The 15,703-nt window shown below is 38.5% G+C and overlaps 1 long non-coding RNA gene across 2 annotated transcripts in view; it reads right to left on the reverse strand.

Annotated features, from left to right (window-relative positions):
• The window catches only part of LOC138105718 (uncharacterized), an 89,039-nt gene that overhangs the window by 17,417 nt on the left and 55,919 nt on the right, over positions 1-15,703 (reverse strand). Inside the window, exons 2-4 of one of the 2 annotated variants that reach the window (XR_011148638.1) lie at positions 11,957-12,056; positions 11,603-11,648; positions 10,767-10,871 (exon numbers count right to left, since the gene is read on the reverse strand). This is a non-coding gene — a long non-coding RNA (uncharacterized lncRNA). Of the gene's footprint in view, positions 1-10,766; positions 10,872-11,602; positions 11,758-11,956; positions 12,057-15,703 lie in introns of both variants that reach the window. The other variant, XR_011148637.1, reaches the window with a different exon arrangement.

Raw genomic sequence — 15,703 nt, forward strand, 5'->3', positions numbered from 1 at the left:
CCAGATCAGATTTTTGCAGCACCTATGATTTTCCGTGTGCTATAACGACTCTGGCAAGGTCAGGTGGCAGCAGATCATTTATTGGAGAAAGTATGCCAGCCTAAGTTGCAGAGGCCATTGTGAATTCTGTTAATGCCCACCCCTGATTTTTCCCCTACTGCTATTGAACCTGTTAAAGGTGAAGGAGGAGACTATAGTATTAAATTCACTCCCTTAATACCTTTTGAGATCTTCAGATGAAATGCCTAATATAAGTGCAGAGGAGCAGTGTCATTATGGCCCTTTCAAGTATAAATTATAACCTTTTCAGAAAAAGTTTCACATCTTTTTATATATCTTTATATCTGTTCCTAGTTGTAAATCTTCTTCTTTGACTTGGTCTGTCTTCAGGCAGTAATCAGGTGACCTTTCTGAGGTGTCCTTTTAAGGCAGATGCCACTAAGCTGAGGGGAAAAAAAGGAAAAGGAAACACCTGAAAAGGAAAGGGGAAAAAATGCAAAGGGAAGAAGAAAGTTGAATTGTAGAAGACTATCACTTTCTGCCCTCTTAGTCTCTGCTTCCAAGACCATTTTCCATGCTGGGATGATGGGGGTTTTGGGGCAGGGGGAATGGTGGTTTCTGTGTGTTGTCGCTTGGTTGGCTTTTTTTGTAATTGTTTGGGAATTAGAGACAGGCTGAAACTTTGAAATTTCTGCTGAGTAAAAGGCAAATGCAACTTTGCTAACTATGTTTTGGGGAGCTGCTTCAATAGAAACCAGCAGGGTCAGCAACCGCCTTTCTGTGAAGAGTGCTGAAAGAGTGCTGATTTCTCAAGGCAGAAAATTAAGCCTGACCAAGATAAACAAAAATAGTCTTGTAAAATCATTTAAAAAATTGATTTTTTTCATAATGTTATCAAACTATCTGCTGTTATCAATATCTTCCTGTGTATAAGAGCAGACCCTTCTATATCTGAGCTGTTAAAAGCCCAAGAGGGTCCAAGCCTAGATCATCTTATTTCAAACAGGAATTTTAATTAGATTTATAAGCACTTTTACATCCCCGAGTGAAAAAGCACTGTGGTTTAGTACGGAATTAAGTCCTGGCATGCTAATTAGGATGGGGGGTTAGGTTGTCTGTGTCAGGTTGGATTATTCCAGGCTACAGATTTTCACTATTTACACTGACCTCCTGACACACAGCAGTTCTAGCACAGAGAGTAGGTGTAATGTAATCCTGAGGCTGACCCTAAGAAGCCATTCCCTGATAGAGAGATGCCTCTGAAATGAATGTCAAGTCTGATGCAGTAGAGATATCAAATCTCCAGTTCTAAATAACCTTGTTATGTTCAATTAATCAAAGTAACTCTACTTGGTTAAAAAAATAAGTTCAAGAAAAAAAGAAGAATAGAAAGACTAACATTCCAAATGGATCCTTAACCACTCCACTTAGTTTTTGCTTCTGGTTTGGCCCTTAAATTTGGCTGATGCCAACTAGTAAGCTTTTTCCAACCCAACCTGCCACCAGTCAGGCACCATCTTCAAGGTCCAGTCCCACAGACAGACAGGTTCTTCCAAAAGTATCTAAAGATATTTGACTGCCCAGCTCCCACAAGATTCCAGTTTTTATCTTCTTCCTGTGCAAAGACAAGACACAAAACAACCCCACAACAACATATTCTCAGGTGTAGATGGCACATCTGCGACTGCCTGTGTGTCTGTCTGTCTACAAATTTGATGTCAAGGGAGAGATTGGGAATGCATTTCGTCTTACATACAGCAACATACAAATGAATAAAAAGTGTACCAACATTTCATTTTTAAATTACTTCAAACCCACAGCCGTCTTCATCAGAGCTCATGACAAACAACTCTGCTAAAATAGATTTTTTTCACTTTTCATTTCTCCATACTCTATCCAGCTGCAGTGTCCAATTAGTGGATATGAGGCAGAAAAATTCTCAAAATTCTGAAAAGTGCAGTATGTAAAACTTAGGAGAAAGCATCTCTTTCAAAGAGGAATGCTTAAGGTTTCCTAGTATGTGAAATGTTATTTCAGCAAAGAACCATTCTGAGCCACACACCAGTGTTACAAATTTACCAGTTAGGATATCTTCCAGCAATGAAATCAGACAGGATATTGGTGTCCTGCAGAGCCAGGAGCCTTCATTAAGTTAAAATTCCTACTAAATTGTCCTAAGAGCAGTCATTGGTTTGAAGACTTCAAGCTACTTTCATTCCCATTCTATATTTGCTTAACATAAAGCAATAAAACCCACAGTACTTTCAGCTCACAAGAGCTCACATTCCCTCCTGTGTTGCAAGGGGCTGGTACCTTCTGCCACAGATGTCAACAGCAACTTTTTCTAAGGTTTTTAGCTCTCCTCGGCACCACTGAAACAAACTGAAACTGATTTAAAGACAACGGAGACAGAACAGCTGTAACATTTCAGCTCCAGGAACTTTCCTTTGAATGTCCTGCATTCTTCATTTTATGTGGATTCTCAAGTGACAAATCAAGGAGAGGGGAAAGAGGCCAGGATAACAGAGTGAGAAAGCATATACCAAAAAGGACTTCCAGAAACAGCCTGTTGTTTATAAGTGGCCTCGGATACTGAAATTACTTACACATGAGTTTTCTGGGAAGCAACATCTTCTGGCAGAAACTACCTTTTCAGAGCAGGGGTTCCAGGAGCACAGCCCATGGGTCAGTTTGCAGACCACAAAGCATTGCCATATAGTCCATGTTGCAACCTTTTCACAGAGCTCTTTCTGTTGGACACAGAGCTATAGCAACTAAAGAGTCTGTGTCCACTGTGCTGGGACCAAGATTTACATCTAGGGACTCCAGGAGATAACGCCTGGAGACAACGTGACCCAAGGACAAGTCATCCCACCAGACTCTGGACTGCACTCTAGCCATACAACCAGGTCCTGTATACTCCCCAGCTACACCGGTTACTTCACTTGGCAGGGAGAAGCTGTTGCATAGAACTTTTCCAGGAGTATTTATGTCTTTGGGAAAAAATGGAACTTCTGCCTCTGCAAGGGCAGAAGAGAAGCAGTCCTTTCATGACATACAGACAGGAAAATGGACTGAGGAATTTTACTTCTCCTCTAAACTAACTTTTATGATTTTCTTCTGACTGATAAAGTTCTAGGTGGTGATCATGCTTCTTTTCCAGTAAAAAAGAACAATTTACTTACAGGGGAGTAGGACTCTGCTATAAAGTACTGGCACATCGGCCTTTAAATTTGCAAACATTACCTCCTTGCTCCCTTTGTGCCACTGCTTGCTATCGACAAGTAACCATGCAAACAGCCTTTCACTCACTACTTTTCCCAGAATATTGATATGAGCCTTGTTTGGGACACCTTCCCAGCCTTGCTGGTACTGAATGCTTTAACTAGAAGCACGATAAAAAATCATCCACAAGGAGGAATTGTGTTGACTCAAAAGGTATCTCTGAGCCATGACTATCTGAAAAAAACAGAAGCTTTTTCATCCTTAACAAGCAGTACATATTGTGTAAAAATAGCTTATCTCAAGTTTATCTATCAAGCTGAATTGCATAAAATTGGCCCTTGAACAGAGGTACATCACCTGTCACTGAACTTAATCAATGAAAACTCTTCAAGCATCCAGTTGCTTCGTATTTTCCAACCCTCCTAAATGCCTGCATCTTAAGTTCCCTTATTCATATCTGTTAATAACAATATAAATTATTCTTTCAGCTGTGCATCATTGGGATTATCCCAGAACCAGAAACCTTTTGAACCTATGGTGGAGTTCCTGAAGCCTGCCAGAGACAGCAGCTCAGGCTGATCACATGCAAAGCCTTACTGAGAGTGGTCCAAGACAGACCTTGAAGTCAGATCACCCATATTTTCTAGATTTTTGTTGTGATATTACTTTAAATAAAGGAAAAAGAAACCTGGAATGTAGTGTTTATTGCATTTTGCATCACAAAATTGAACACGAGCAAAGATAAGGTGAAGATAACCTGTACAGTTAACACAATCTAGTGCCTGGTTACACAAGTAGGAGATGAAAGCCAGTTACTTAGTGTAATGGGGTTTAATAATAAAACAATAAGATACCTGGAAAACAATTCAGATTCTGAGCCACCAGAATTTTGCAAACATACAAAGCAAAAGGACAGGAGAATATATTTTTTGTACTTATAGCTTTATAAATCTCACAAGACTTCTGCTTCCTGAACTCTATCTCCTGCTTTGTTCCAACACGTATTCCAACGTGTAACTGAGCATGCAGAGTCTGAACTCTCTGCTGTCATACTGTATTACCCTATTAGATTTGCTCTGTATTAGATGTGACACCTTGTCTTTTCAAGTTAAAGATATCCCTACACAGTGCTCCTCATAATTATACTGCTGTTTGATATCACTACAGAAGGAAATGAAAGCTACATCCTGTAGGATTATTTGTGACATATTTCCTTAGTTATGCAGATATATACACTACACAGAAAAAACAATTTGTGCTGATACAGCCTGGAAACAAATATTTTCTCAAGACTCAAAGACATGAATATGCTTATGAGACATCAATGGGCTATCCAGCAAAACAATATCTTTTAACAGAAGGGTCTTCTGCTAAGATGGACCCATACCAAAAATTAATTTAGAGCAACATACATTCCTTGTACATGGTAATATAAAAGTTAAACCAGAAATACCATAATTTCCCTTTGTCCTATGCCCTTTATAGTAATAAAGCCATACAAAATGCAACTTTGCCACTATTATTTGCTGCAGCTGAACACTACAGACAAGCTGTAAAATTTGTACAATAATTCGTATCTGTATGCGGTATCTTCTTGATAAAGAATGAATTCCTCTTTCTTTATTTATTTAGAATTATTTGTCTATAGGGAAAATAAGCAGAACATTGGGAAAAATATTTTCTCTTATGTTCTTTCCTTATGTGCAAAATGAAATTAGGTAAGAAAAATATAATTTCCTTGGGAAAGAAGTCTGCAAGTGAAAGGTAGGAAAGAAAGAAATCATATTTAAAAAATTTAAATTATATTTCAACTGCTTCTGAAATATGTTCTGGGCTCATATCAGTTCCCATTTTACTAGATTGGGACTGTATCTTATTTATCTACAACAGAATCCTCATAACCATGAAAATAAGTGCCACAATGTTATACTGAGTACAAAGTCATCACCATGTTGCTCCAATGCAACACAGCTGAAGTCGACATAATATCTACTAATGGTTGCAATAAGAGAAGGGCTAATCAGAGAGACAAATGTCGATGTACAAGGCAGAATTTCCTGCTACAAGCCATCTCCTTGGAAAGAGCAGAGCCATTTGTGAGGTATTGCCCTGCCCCATGCAGGCAGGTGACAGAGCATCGCCAAGGGCTGGACAGATGCCTTTCTTGCAATGAGATTTTGCATTCTCTAAAATCAATAGCAATTCAGCTGCAAGAGTACAATCCAGTTATGTTCTATCATCTTCCCTTATTACCATCATTCTTGAGAGAATCTAAAGTTTTTCTTGGTCTTCTGTTTGACATCTGGCTAAAAGAATAAGCAAGAGAGCTTCTGCAGGCAGAAAAATTAGTCCCTCCAGCATTGCTCAGACTCTGAAATAGGACACACACAAACCAACTTTATTTCTTGTCTTGTTGGAACCAAGATAAATGAGGAAGCCCTTTTAAATGAATGAGAGGAATACTTTGAGCATCTTTTCATATTCTGGAACAAATATGGGAGTTTTACATCATTTCCCAGCAGTTGGTACATTATCATTTTTACATAATTTTTCACTAGTTGCAACATAAATTGGAAGGGGTACCCCAAACAGCAGCACCCATCTCTGCGTTGCAGACTACATGTAGCATTAAACATGTGATAAAGACACATAGCATATTTTCCTTCTGGGTATGTGAAAGTAAAAAAAAAGCACACAAGGGAAAAAATTGACTTTTCATTGCCCTTTGGTCTTACAATTTTACTGCTCTGCAGTAAATGGAAAATAATGGATATTAATATACAGCAGAGAAAAACTTTGACTAACTTGAAAAGAAGAACAAAAAAACAGAAAAGAAATTATAAAAGCATCTACAGTATGTTTTGTCACTCTTTTTATGGGTTTCATTTCCTCTTCAGCCCTGTGTCCATCTGTGGTCACTCACTTCTCAGATCTGCTGAAATTTGTCTTACAAATTTCAGACCTTTTAAATGCAGCCACCAATAATTCTGCGTTCTGGAGCCCAAACTTGATTATGAACCACAGTTAAAAATCCAGAGGCTTTGTTAAATAAGAATAAAATTAGGCATGAAAACTCAAGAAGAGTGAGAAGTCCATTTGCACCATGGGCCATGCAACATCTCCCCTCTTTATCAAATTCTCTCAGATTCACACTCAAATTTGAAGGTCTTAAGTTGACCAAAATATAACAAAAACTCCAAATCCACAAAAAAACCAGAAAAATTTCTCTTGTGCAATAAAACCAAAAAATGTTAATGGACTGTGCTTATTTTTACACCCCTACTGATTTGAAATAACTGATCCTTAAAATTTTATAGATTTTTTGATATTTCTAATATAGATATTCATTTGAAACAAACATTTAAAATTAAAAGCATCATGACAAAATCTCCAGCTTCTTCCCTAAAGAGAAGGCACATTTTGCATATCCTTCTTCCACTCACAAAAAGCAAGTTTAGTATTTTCATTCTTCAGTGCCCTGACTCGTTGTATAACTAACTTTGTGATCAGTTTTTGACTGCAGATTTTTCTCTGGACTGAACTGTGTCACCTCAATCAGGTGACATTTTCAGCCACAGAGAGCTAGAGATACTAACTGATATTGCCATCAGTTACGGGAAAAGAAGAAGAACTGAACAAAGCAAAATCTGAAAATTGTCACATTCCAACAATATTTGGTTTGTATTTAACTTTTCATATATTCTTAAATGCTAAAAGAATTTCAGCAAATGGTTAGTAATGTGAAACTGGCTTAAGCATGAGGAAAATTTCCTCTCTGTAAGTCAGATGTCTTTTATGAAGTCTAGTCCATTGCAAAATCAATGAAAAAATTCTCATTAACTTTTTGGCATTAGGATCCATTATCCTATACTTTGTCTATTCCTTAATTACCTGTAATTAACTTCCACTGAAACTTCCCTCACACAAGTACTACTTTATTGACATGCTCTCCAACTGATGTAAATACCCAGATATGTTTCAACTTGTAAATTTAAAAACCAGATAGATATACAATTTTAAATGTTTTCAGCAAATACCTCAAAACCAAAGATTAATGTTTGCTTTGCTTGAAGCTCATTATCTTCTCTCCAGGGCACTTCCATTAGTAAAATCTGAGCACTTGAATATTCACATGATGAATATAAAGGATCACTGTACTGGAGTAGTGGGATTCTGCTGGCCAGCCCATGAAGAGATTACATAGATATCCATCTAAAGCTGCTAAAGCTGTGCCAATTCACTGCAGCAGGCAGTCATAACCACACAAGACAGATGAAGAGATAATATCTAGTCTTTAGAAAATGGGCAATGAAGATCTATAATAGAAAAGGCCTGCAAGAAAGTCTTTGAAACAACCAAAGCTCATGAAAGAGAATTAGGCAAAAAGAACCCTCAAATAATGTGAAATCCTAGAGAAAAAGGAGAAGTTATGTTTTCACTATGGATGTGCTCATGCTTATCTAGCACTTAACTGTTTAATGGTTAGATATCAGATCTAATTCAAACATGTCTGTGAAGCCAACAGATTGAAAGACAAGTCCACAGAATATGATTAATTTTAAGACTAGGTGGACAGAGTCCCCCCAGCCAGGGCCTGTCCACCACCCTGAGCTGTGGAGCAGGACAGATCCCAACACAGTAGCCAGGTCCAACCAAGGGTCCAAGTCATGAGGCAATGCCATGGCAATAAGGCAGGTCCAAGTTCAAGCCATGCTGCCAGTGCAGAGGTTGACCCCTGCAAAAAGGGAATCTGTGGGCAAGCAGGGCATCCCTGCAGCTGTGCTAGAGGCCAGTGCTCCCCCAGCGTATCCCAGGGCGGGAGGCTAACACCCTGGTGGGTGGAAGTTTCAGGTAAGGCTGATCACTAAGGTCTGTCAGCGCCCTCAGGGCCCCAGCACAAATAACAGCCTTCTACAGATTTAAACAGACCTGAATTTCAGCCAGTAATCCATTTCCAATGATTAAGGAGGTAAGGCATTTATCTCTTACTGATTGTACCTTTAAGCAAATCTAGTCCCAGCAGTAAAAATAATCTCAACATTGCAAAGTAGGCTAATAGTTACCTGTTTTGCATGATCAAGGTTTTTGACAGAACAGTTCCCCATTTCTCTTTCCATTTCTGGCTACTCAAGCCTAGCTGTGCATTAAATCAACTTGACTCTTTTTCTTTCTATTCCAAGTTTGAGGCAGTGTGGGGAAATTGGCTCAGATGTTTGTCAAGTTGTTCTATAATAATTAAACAGAACAAGACTTTATTGATCATATGACTTACCTGAGCGATGAGTCCCAATTGAATTACACAAGAAAAAATAATCACAGTGTTCTCTTGTAGTTATAATTTTCTGGTTTTCTAAACTGACATGAATTTTCTAAATCTTTCAGTATAGACTGAAATTTGTTCTCATTTTTAAGTTCCAAAAACAAAGACTCAAGTATTTTTTTTTTCTTTTTAGGTGAGGACACCAATTTTCCTAACCCAAAATACATCTGCATAAGTTTTCCAACATGTTTCATCTGACAACCAAAACATTACTGCATACCTTGTGGTCAGCCAAGTTCTGGTGTCATTTTCCCTTCCTTACATTCCCAGAAAGTCCAGTGGGTTTTCATGTATAAACAGGAGAACTATTTGCTGTAAGTCGCATATTCAAAACCAGTAAAATTACATTCAAACAGCGATAAAATGTGAAAGTTAGTTTCAGGCAAAGATACTTGTATTAATTTTAGTTTATTATTTGCCTCCCATCAGTGTCAGCAATAGGCCATTTACTTACCAAATATAGAAGTTATCCCACCCTTGTATTTCAAGGAGATATTTCCATTCAGTTAATTACACTGAGTTTAATTATCTAATCCATTCTTGTTCTAAATAATGTCCTCCATGTAGGTACGGTTTACAACAACAAGCTTATTTGTTTTATTATTATAATCACTCCTACGTCTATCAGGAAAAGAGAGTGAGAGTCTCAAGGATATTTTTAAGACTAGGAACTTCAAATGAAATGCTTTCAACCAGCATAAAGACAGTTGAAGAAACAGTTCTGTCAAGTCTTTTTAAATATTCTGATCTAACCCAAAGTGTATTGTAATGGTCTTTGGTCAACCAAAACCTTGTTTAAATATGACAGTAATTAACTAAGACAATTCAGTGAAGAATAACTCCAAATTACTGAAGTTACCGGCATTTAAAGGAATTTCTGGGCTTTTGATTCAGTGAATTGCATGAATGGAATTTACCTAAAGATAAAAGAAATTTCCACACGGTCTTTCATCTATAAAACTAATGAACTTCCAGAGATTGAAAAAAAAAAAGAGCGGTAGAAATGAAGCACGTAACATTGTAACATGAAGTTACAATGCTAGGCCTGGTCATGACTCAGATCCTCATTAGAATCTAATCCTGACACCATGACAACCCTGAAGTACAATTTTCAGTGCTATCTAAAGAAATATTTACAATATCTAGAGTGAAATAAAAACAAGGGTTGGTTTGCCAGCTGTTATTTTCAGCACTTGGGCTGGGGAACAGTGGAAAGATAGGGACTGGTAAAACAAAGTGACTCCTGCAAAACACATTATAGTGAATTGCAGCCTCAATAATAATTTCTCCTTATCCTTTTGAATCTTCTTTTTGGATATAATTTCTTACAAGTGTTTGGCCTATTTTTTCTTCTAAATAATTTAGATGTGTTGAGTAGAAGAGTCACAGGGAAAATGGACTCTTCTAGGTAACAGTTCTCCTCAGACACCTGACACATCTACTTTGGGCTGCTCTTTTTCTATTCACACTTTGTGGAATAAAGACAAGAAGAAATGGCTCTAGTTCATTCAGAGGAACAAATACCTCAGACTGAGTCCCAATAAGTGTGACAACCAATCCCTAGAAACTCAATCTCAAATATTTTGAGGTTTTCCTCAGACCTTGGAGCCTACTTCCAGAATGCCAGTATATCCAGGAAAGCAAGAATGCTGTAACTGCATATTTTGCAGCAGAGCAAGAAGAGCAACAGGAGCTGAAAACTGCAGAGGCAGTTGTTATGGAGAGGGAAAGGTTGAGCCAGGAGGACGCAGGCATCCTGGACTCAGTTCACAGCCTTGCTGCCGGCTTCCTGCCAGGGGTGAGGCAAATCAGCAAAATGCCATAGCCCAGTTCCCCACCTACACAACAGGGTCATTTCTTCCTTTCTCCCACGCACATTCTGTTTCCCTCAGTAACAGCTGATGGCTCAGCTGCAGCACTGCTCCTGCCACAAAACCCTTCTGCACCAGCCTCCCTGGTGGGGGGACCAGGGACCTACACATGTGGATGGAAGGACCATGACCTGAAAACAGTGAAAAACATCTGTGCCATGAGATAGCACATGCAAAGCCTCCCAGAAACTGGTAAACAAAGACAAGAGGCTGATGAATGTACCCATCAACCACTGATGGGATAACCTGGACCATGTCAGAAGAGGAAATGGGCTGCTGCATGCAGAGAAATACTACAGCTGTGACACACACCTCCTGATTAAAGGTACCTCAAAGGAGTTTCCAAATACCTTTCTGGAAAACACAGCTGATCCCAGGATGACCATCCACTTTTGAGTAAGTGTATGGCAGGGTTGGTCTCTCACTGCTGCTCTAGCTGTGTGCAGATGTGCGACCTGCACAAAAGAGTAAGTGAATTAGTAGAAGAAATAAATTTCTGCCATTAACATCGCAAGTCTACTAATAAAAAACAAATTTATAAGAGGTGTTCTAACAAGTCTGGTTGTGCTGTGTTCCCACACCAGACTTGATCCCCTTTCAGGGAAATTCACAACACCTCCTCAGGTGCATTTGAAGTATGCAACACAATATGGTCACAACTCTTTCAAGACCCCAAGAAGCTAGTTTTACCTTGTAGTTACTGTATTATTATTATTATTATTATTCTCAGTAGCAAGAAAATATTTTAGTTCAGAAAAAAGAAGTAGTCTCAGCTTCAAATTACTATCTTAATTTATACTGAGTGTAATCTACTTCACTTGTAAACAAGGGCTTTTATACAAGGGCAGTGAAATACTATAAGCCAGTGTCATGATGCAGACAAATAGAAGAACAGAACTGGGTTGAACAAGCATTTCCAGATTGATGAATTGTGCAATTTGCAACCTTATTGCTCCTTTAACAAATGAGCTTGAGCCATTACAGTTACATTAAAGACTTTCCTTCGTTTCCTAAAAAAAAAAAAAAAAAATCATATGGGGGTATTCTTTGTAACAGGTATTAAATCTCCATTTTTCAAGAGATTTGAGGGAGTTTAAATTTACTGCACTGATGCCAGGGACTGAAACCAATTAATACTAAAATAAAAATCTAGTAAGGGAGAAGACATTCATTTTGATGAACCTACCTTTATAATGCAGGTCTCTCAGACAGCAGCTTGTCCTTGGCCTGTCCTGAGGTGTCCAGGCAAGATCAGCAAGGGAAGTGAGAATAGCAAAAGGAACAGCTGGAGTTTTGGCGGTAGATCTGAAACCTTGTTCATCTATAGATTTGCATGCTGATCTATCCAATTCACATACGTGAAATCATAAAATAATAAGTAAATAAATAAATAATAAAATTTTAATAAATAAATAAATAAATAATTAAATAAAGACTCACATTTGACACTTCATGCTTTGGGTATGTTCACGAGCTAAAAATACTTTTTAAATCAACAGTAAAAATGTGCATTTGTTTCAGATAACAAAACCTTTTTTACTTTTGTAAGCCAGTAAGAAGCTGATGGTTTGGATAGGAGCTCCTGAAGTAACTTAATGCCCAAAAGTACTTCCAAGGTTCTCATAGTCCTGGAGAGCATTCTGCAATACAAGTAAAAATTGCATACATCAAACAAAAAGTTGTATCTTCAAAAAATAAGTTTGGTTCTGATGCACAATTCCAGATTTTCGGGGGGAATAATTCCCACTGCTCCTCCACCTCCACCAACTAATGCCATTCACAAAGTACATCAGGACAATCGACTCTGAAACCTGATTTCAGTTTTCATTCCTTCACTGGTATTTTCATATTTAGGTCAAAGGATTATGCTAATGCAAAATCATGGCAGAGAAATTAAATACAGGAAGTAATTTTAACAAGTAGCAATGCAGCTCCCCAGGTTCTCTGCCTTACTGACACAATGAACAGCTAATATCTGTTCTTAAAAATGCCTCTAGTGTCACTTATCTACAGCAGTGGGAGGAATTTCCTGGTTTCTTTACACTCACAACCATATATGCTATCAGGCTGCCTGCTCACGCGAAGTGCTCACATGGGTTTGATTATAATTATAGATCATAATGTCCAACTTCTAAGTAACATTTTTCAGCAGTGGATTTCAAAGCATATCAGAAAGGCAGACAGCATTTTTATTCTCCTTTTATATGTGGGAGAAGAGATTCAGAATAGAAAAGTGACTTATACCAGGATTCTTCACCCACCAGCAAAGCACTCAAAATAGTACGGAGTCCATAAAACAAAGTTTTACCGTAACTGCCAATCCGTTATCAATGATTGTTAAAAATCACAGTGAAAAACACTTGCATATTGTAAAGAGTTAAATATTTGCTCTTTTCTGACAGCAGGAGAAGTATTTTTGTGTCTTTGTCCACCAAGCTGATAAAAGAGATTGCCTAGCTAAGGGCAGCAGCATATTTTAACCAGCAGACAGATTATCTGACAGGGGTCTCTGTACTGTTCCCTTTAAAAGTAAATTGGAAGAGAAAATGGGAAGTTTTAGCACTACAGAGACAGATAAAGCCTGAAAAAAACAGGCAGATGAAGCAAAAAAGAAAATAGTATGATCAGCAACACCAAAGAGCAATATGAATCATAAGACAACGGAGAAATCAATTCAGCCATGAGACTGTCCAACGAGGCACATTTCCCTGATAAGTGGAGTCAAATAGGAAAGCTCCAATTTCAGACTCTCCCCCAGGGAACTTCTCTCAGCACCAGGGCCAGCCATGCTCTGGTGGGGCTTGCCAAGACCATGATTTGGTCCTTGAGCCTCTAACATTCAATAATACCAGAGCAGACCACTATAAAGCCTGATTCATCCGTTATCTTTCATACAACTGCCTGGATTCCTGGATTTTCAAAACATTCCCTCTTTTTTTTTTTTTTTTTCTAATGTAGAAGTGTAGAAAGTGCCAGTGATGGGGCCACCAAGCATGTCAAGGCTCAGGTAATGAGTCCAAAGAGACCATTCAGAAATCAGTTCTTGGCTGAATGAGCCAGAAACTCAAATTTAGGGGCAGTGAGGATCACCCAGATCTGGTGCACAACACCTGTAAATTACAAAAAAACATGCACATCTGGCCTGAGGAAAATAAATGAAAAGCAGAGCTAGGCTGAAAAAGAAAAGAAAAATCCACGTTACATGCCTGAGGGGAGAAACAGAGTGAATTATACAAGTGGTGGTGGGTATCTCTTGCATGTAGTACTAAGGCAGGGGGCAAGTAGGAGTGGTGTTTTTCTAAATGCTGTTGGCACAGCTCATCCTCCCAGGGAGTCAGGTACCAGCACAGTAACTAAAGGAGTAGTGGGCTGAACACACCAGCCCTGATTTGAAATCTGATTACATCAATAGAAGCATTGCATCTGGCATCAAGAGTTTTTGGATCACACCCAATATCAACAGCAGCTTTGAAATGGAACAAACTTTCATCGTTACACAGATCTTCTTGGGCTCCATCCTTTCCAGTTTTATTTAACACAGAATGACAGCCTCCTTTGCAAATTAAACAGCTGGGGAACAAATTAGCCAGATCTACTTACAGTGTAGAAAATTAAGAATACAAGTTAGCTTTTTGCAGTATCAGTGAGAAAGCTCTGGAAGTTCCCAAATTAAATTAAAGTTAAAAGTCACCCAGTGAGCCAGGCTCACTGGTTTGCTCAGTGTGTTCACACCTCCCAGCACACTGATCTCTAGGCATAGCAGGAGTACAGAGCACAGACCAGCGATGTCCCTTGAATCTGCAGGGGTTTGTTCCAGTTGATGCCACATACACACAGTAACATTTCCCAAAGGCATAAACTAATTTAAGAGAGCACAGAAAAAGTCAGTTTAGTAAAAAGATAGAGGGAAAGGATGGAGAACACATGAGGCAAGTAAGAGTGAAAGGAACATTTATTTTCACAGAGGAGCTGCACACAAAATTATCATGCTCACATGTATTTGCTGAAATACAAATATGGGAGGAATACCAACTATATTTTTTCTGTCAAATTTTTTGCTAGATAGCATCCTCCAAAAGACCTTTCTAACATCTTAACTTCACCTATTAACACAGTCTTTAAAAACTCTGCACATCTTTAATTGAAATAAAGAAGCCGAACCCCCACTGGAAATCCCAAAACACATGGCAGCACAAAGGACCTGCAAGACAAAAGTATGGGAGGGAGACACCTGACTTTGGCCACAGTCTAGAAGGGTTCCCCTTAACCCCTCCTCCAAAGGTTTACTTCCAAACATATTCTCATCCAGAAATCAGTTCTCTACACCTTAAGAAGAGTACACATAAAACATGATGTGGATTTTGTCTTTTTCGTTCCTTAGAGTTTCATTTTTCTTGGCCAACAGCAAGAAGAAGATATAAGACAGCAGGGTGTAAAAAAAATGAAGACAGAGACATTCAGGAGTGAAGGTGAAGTAAAAATGTGAGGGAAGGAAATGTTAGGGATGGGGTGGAAATGAGAAATCTGGAAGGATAAAGCAAAGAATTACTGGGTGAGAAAACTGTATCTGGAAAGACAAATGTGATAAGAGAGACTCAGTAAAGAAAGACAATACCAGGAGAGAAGAAGACAGTACATGAAAAAAACAGTACATTATGCCTTCAAAATTTTCATAACCTATACACAGAGCAGGACTGAATTGAAGAATCACTACCACTGTTCATTCTATCATTGCCTAATCTGTTTTTTGGCTGGCGCTTAACTTTGCAACCTTCATGTCCTTTTAATGTTGTTTTTGAGTTCTTATAACACCTTATTTGAGAGACAGAGAGTTACCCATCACAATTGCAGTTTTCAGATTTAAATGCTTCTGAAGCAACCAGAGCATAAAAGTGTGTCAAAACAATCCTTTTTCACGCCCAGCACACTTGGAGCTAAAATGGCCTTCTTTGAAATCCTTGGAAAAAATCTCACTTCTGAGAGTAGAACAAGCATGAAGAATTGCACACCAAAAAGTGATTTGGGGGGATGTTATAAACCATGTGTAGAGGGTTCAGTTTGTAACTGGGCAGATACACCAATTTAGTGTAGTGGTTTGGTCCAAAATACTCATTATTGTTTACCTTCTGTGAGATAAGAATTAGGAGAAAAGCAAAGCAGGCACAAAACTTGAAAGAATATAAAGAAGTTTATTAACAGACCTAAAAGAAGAAAGGGAAAAAAAAAATCATACCACACCTTCAGAACTCTTCTCCTCCCCCCCACCTTTCTCCCTTCTCCCACTGAC

This window comes from Aphelocoma coerulescens, chromosome 2 (assembly GCF_041296385.1).
Source record: "Aphelocoma coerulescens isolate FSJ_1873_10779 chromosome 2, UR_Acoe_1.0, whole genome shotgun sequence".
Lineage (NCBI taxonomy): Eukaryota > Metazoa > Chordata > Aves > Passeriformes > Corvidae > Aphelocoma > Aphelocoma coerulescens.